Genomic DNA, 6000 nt, shown 5'->3' with positions numbered 1-6000 from the left:
TTGAAATTTTTGTCAAAAATTAATTTACCATATCTATTTGATTTTAATTCTGGTCTTTCTATTCTGTTTCTTTTTTTTTTTTTTTTTTTTTTTTTTTTGAGATGGAGTCTCGCTCTGTCGCCCAGGCTGGAGTGCAGTGGCTGGATCTCAGCTCACTGCAAGCTCCGCCTCCCGGGTTTACGCCATTCTCCTGCCTCAGCCTCCCAAGTAGCTGGGACTACAGGCGCCCGCCACCTCGCCCGGCTAGTTTTTTTGTATTTTTTTTTTTTTAGTAGAGACGGGGTTTCACTGTGTTAGCCAGGATGGTCTCGATTTCCTGACCTCGTGATCCGCCAGTCTCGGCCTCCCAAAGTGCTGGGATTACAGGCTTGAGCCACCGCGCCCGGCCTCTATTCTGTTTCATACATGTATTTATCTATTTACATATGAATGCAATATTAATTTTCTAATTGTGGCTTTACAGTATGTCTTCAAACCAGGAAGTATAATTCTTCCAACGTGGCTCTTCCTTTTCAAGAGTGTTCTGGTTAGTCTAAATCCTTTGTATTTCCATTTAAATTGCCACTTGTATTGCCATTTAAATTTTAGAATCACACTTATCAATTTTTACCAAAAAATTTAAAGCCTGTAGGAATTTTAATTATAGGAATTTTATAAAACATTTAATAGAAATATTTATAGAAAAAATTAAAATTTTCTACAGCATAGAATTTTTTATTTTATGGAAATTTTAAATAGAATTATGGGAATTTTATAAATATTGCACTGAATCTACAAATAATTTGAAGGATATGTACATCTTAATGATATTAAGTCTTCCAATTCATAAACATAGTATATCTTTTCATTTACTTGTGTCTTTCTGAACTTCTCTCAGCAATACAGATTGAGTATCCCTTATCCAAAATGCTTGGGACCAGAAGTGTTTGGATTTCAGATTCTTTTGGATTTTGGAATATATATATATAAAACATATTATATGTTTATATATTATATACTTATATATAATATATATGTAAATAATATATAATTATGTTATATATTATATATTATAATATATAACATGTTATATATTATAATATATAATAGGTTATATATATTATAATATAATATATAACGTTATATATTATATATTATACTATATATTATATTTTATATATATATATAAATATCTTTGGCATGGGACCTGAATCTAAACACAAAATTTATTTATGTATATGCACCCTATACACATAGCCTGAAGATAATTTTACATATTTTAAGAAGATTGTGCATGAAACAAAGTCTGTGCACAGTGAACCATCAGAAAGCAGAGATGCCGCTCCCTCCACCACCTATGTGAATGACTGGTGGTTGTCTGACATCACCGTCACTCCTGACTCTGAATTTAGACGCTACCAAAAGCCATCAGTGTCTTACACTTCTTCACACCTAAGTACTTAACAGTAAAATACATGACAAGTCATTAATACAGTGGAAAAATACTATGTTCAGGACAATGAAGTAGCACAGTGGCATCATCAGAATGCCTGTGTCAGCTGTTAAACAACAGCAACCACAAACAACGGCAGGCCCCAAGTGTCCACCTACAGTGCTGTGTTTTGATTAAGCAGTTATTATGCACTGTGTTTTATTTTTATAGTTGAGAAGAAACATGAGAAGCAGTTGAGGGACCAAGAAGGGGGTCCTCTAGGGATGAGTAGGCACTCTGCTGGGTGCCTTTTTAAAAATGTTTTCTCCAGAGTCATCTGCCTCATTAACAACGTTTTTTGTCTTAGAAATCTCTCTTTGATTTTATAAACTGACTGGATTTTTTTTTTTTTTTTTTTTTTGAGACGAAGTCTGGCTCTTGCCCAGGATAGAGTACAGTGGTGTAATCTCAACTCACTGCAACCTCCGCCTCCCGGGTTCACGCCATCCTCCTGCCTCAGTTTCCTGAATAGCTGGGACTACTGGTGCCCACCACCAAGCCCAGCTAATTTTTTTTGTATTTTTAGTAGAGACGGGGTTTCACCGTGTTGGCCAGGATGGTCTTGATCTCCTGACCTCGTGATCCACCCACCTCAGCCTCCCAAAGTGCTGGGATTACAGGCGTGAGCCACCGCGCCCGGCCCTGACTGGATGTTTTTGTTCTGCTATGGACACACACTGTGCTAGGCCTTTGATGAGCTCATCACACATTTTCACCATGTCATCTGTAAGCATGTCTTCTGCACTTTTGACAATGTCATCTTCATCGTCACTGTTGTTATGATCACCTTGATTCAGAATCACGTCAGCTATTTTGCCATCAATCAACGAGTGAACAACTGGAGCCTGTTACCAATGTTCTTTGACATCCGCTGCTTCCAGTTTGCTGATGGACTCGGAAGGCACATTTTTTCGCATATGTGGCAAGGTCAGACATCGTTTTTTCTCACTTGATATATGGAATCCAAAGTCACTGTTTTGTTACTCATCAACCCTGAGCCTAGTCACAGGCTGGCGGTTGTGCTAGGCATGCACGGCTGTGTCTTTAGTCACTGTGTTCCAAGCACTGGCAATGGCATATACAGAATCCTCATGCCGAACTCCTTCCACACCCACACTCTGTTCACTGCTGCTAGGATGCCGTTCCAGAAAGTGTGTTTACATTGACTCTTCATTGATCTAAGGATATCCTGGTCATATGACTGAATTAATTAAGTCACATGTGGGGAAAGGCACATGCTATAAACGTTTTTTGATGACAGTTTGAGCTGGAGGATCAGCAGAACAACGGTCAAGGAATAACAGAGCTTGCTGTCATCATCCAACCCAATTTTCTTGCAGTGAGCAGGAGCCACGGGTAGAAGGTGTTTGTGAAACCAGTCAGAAAAGATAGCCCTCGTGATCCATGCCTTTTTATTAGCATAGTAAGAGATTGGTTAGAAAGTCACTCCTTGAACATAGACCGAACACAAGCTTTTGTCTGTCTTAATGAGTTTACACTTCCGTGTGCCTGCTGCATTAGCACTTCTCAGCACAGTTATTCTGTCCTTGAGATCCTTAATTTCTTTAGGTTCTGTCTCATCTGTTGTAGTCAGTGTCTTTCTGGGGCAATAACACCAAAGCAGGGATTTTTCATCAGCATCATAAATGTGTTCTGCGGTCAGATTTTCATCAGCCACTACTTTGGCAAACTCATCAATGAATTTCTCCACTGCTTTATGATCAGCAGATGTTTTACCACCAAAAACCTTTAAAAATTTAATGCTGTGTTTTTTCTCAAATTTCTGCCACCAGCCTATTGCACAGTCTCCATTCTCTTCAACTTCCAGTTCATCACAATAGATTTTTACTTGTTTTATAATCAGCACACCATTAAACAGCATGTGTTCACTGCAAACACTGGCACATCCACTCTTCTAATACATAATCAAGTTCTTCTCTTTTTGTTTTGTGTAGTGTTTTTCCATTTTTCGTTAACTTCTGTTCATCCTTTCCAACATAGAACTTTGACGGTTCAGGTCCTGTGTGGTGGTCACTCCAACACCTCACTCTTCTGTAAGATGTTTCACAGTGACACTGCCATCCTGTTTCTCTGACGGCTTGACTTTCCGCATTACAGAGAAATGAAAACGCTTCCTCTTTTTCTTAGCACTGTTACCAGCAGGGGTATCTGCAGTCCTTTTTGACATTTTCAACAATATCTTTATACCACAGAGCAGAGAAGAAGCAAAAAAAAAAAAAAAAAAAAAAGAAAAAAAGAAACAGTGAGAGATGCACAAAGGTCTTGGGCCCATAGAGGGCCTTGTGAGGGACCTGCCGTTTGCGCATCCAGCCCGCACATGCGCAGTCTTGTCACCCCCGTGGGCACGCGTGTCTGGGGGAATATGAGCATGTGCAGAAGAGATACGTTGCAGCTAAACAGGCCTGGAGGTGTCTTTGTCTCCCTTGGAGATGCTGAATAAACTGCATCTGCTTTTCGATTGTGACCCATAAGGTCAGATGTGGAATTTTCCACTTGTCATGCCAGCATTCAAAAAGTCTTGGATTTTGCAGCATTTTGGGTTTTAAATTTTCAGATTAGGGATCCTCAGCCTGTATTTTATAGTTTTGAGTGTAGAGGTCTTAACTTTTTATTACTCGGATTCCAAATAATTTAATTATTTGGATGCTATCATAAAAGGCATATTTAAATTTCATTATCTAATTGTTCATTGCTGGTATATAGAAATGTAGTTGATTTTTGTATGTTGACCTTGTATAATGCGATAATTTAAAATTTATTACGTTCAGTAGATTTGTTTTTGGTAAATTCCTCAGAGTTTTCTAACCCATAATCATGTCATCTGCAAATAACAAACTTTATACTTTTTATCTGTTTTTATCACTTTTTTGTGCTGGCTAGAACTTCTAGTACGATGTTAAGCAGGAGTGATAAAATCAATCATCCTTGTCTTGTTCCAAATCCTAGGGAAAAAGCACTCCACATTTCACCATCAAGTACATGTTTGCTGTGGGATTTTTGTAGATACTCTTTATCAAATTAAGAAAGTTGTCTTTTCCCTAGTTTGCTAAAAAGTGTGTTTTTTACTCATAAAAAATCTTGTCATGTACTTTTTCTTTATCTATTGAGGTGATCATAGTTTTCTGTGGCAAATTATATTGATTAATTTTCAGAAGTGACACCAACCTTACAGGGCTGAGATAAATGCCACTTGCTCATTATGTATCATTCTCTTGTTAAAATATTACTATCTTCAGTTTGGTGATGCTTAATGAATGATCTGCCTACATTCATGACAAATATTGATCTATAATTTCTTTATCTTGCAGTATCTATCAGGGTTTGATATTGGGGTTGTCCTAACCTTACTAAATAACCTGGCTGGTGCTCCCTAATAATTTGCTTTCTGAAGTTCTGTAAGACAGGGATTAGTTCATATTTTACAAGTTCTAAAATGTACATTTTGGCATCTCTGCAATTAGAATGATTCTTATGACCATAGAGTGTCATAAAGCATTTTTCTTAGTCATACCCCAAATGCTATTATGCCATAAAAACTAATGGTACCTTAATGGCAGGAAACTATAGTATTAAATTAGAACATCTATCCATTGAAGTAAAACTCCTCTTAGCAGATATTTTTATCCTTCAAGTTTGGCAGTAGACAGCCAAAAAATAAGATGTACACATACACCTGGCGGGATGTGTGTGCATACATACATACAGGTCTTGTTTAGTAATTTATAAATTTGAACTTCCTCAGAAACATTTTAATAGTATCTTTCTGATAATAAATTGGTTTACATTTATTATAGGATTTTAAAAATGAGAAAACATAAAAAATGAAAATTACCATCCAGGCGCAGTGGCTCATGCCTGTAATCCCAGCACCTTAGGAAGCTGAGGCGGGCAGATCATGAGGTCAGCAGACTGAGACCATCCTGGCTAACACGGTGAAACCCCGTCTCTACTAAGAATACAAAAAATGAGCCAGGTGTGGTGGCGGCCGCCTGTAGTCCCAGCTACTTGGGAGGCTGAGGCAGGAGAATGGCGTGAACGCAGGAGGCGGAACTTGCAGTGAGCCGAGATCGCGCCACTGCACTCCAGCCTGGGTGACAGAGCAAGACTCCATCTCAAAAAAAAAAAAAAAAAAGAAAGAAAGAAAGAAAAAGAAAATTACCATATCCTTATCACACAATATGCTATTCTTAACATTTTCATCAATTTCCCTTCAATCTTTTTGACGTACGTATGATTTGCGTGTGTCTGTGTGTGTGTGTGTGTGTGTGAGATATTCACATATGTGTGCATAGTAATTGTAATTACAGCTCCATGCCCAAAGTTAGGGCATGGGTTAAGAAGAAAGAAACCTGTATCACTCTCATAAGAGCTATTCTGGAGATCTGGGCATCAACTTGAAAGAATGAAGATGAAATGGGACATAGGTACGTAACAGTCCCTGAAATAAAAGCAAATGAAATTACTCCGCATGCCTCCGTAAAGTGTGTGGTAATGAAGGGTGGTTAGCA

Source organism: Papio anubis, chromosome 15 (assembly GCF_008728515.1).
Source record: "Papio anubis isolate 15944 chromosome 15, Panubis1.0, whole genome shotgun sequence".
Taxonomy (NCBI): Eukaryota; Metazoa; Chordata; class Mammalia; order Primates; family Cercopithecidae; genus Papio; species Papio anubis.
The sequence above is the reverse complement of the archived record's forward strand: the minus strand, read 5'-3'. Positions refer to the sequence as shown.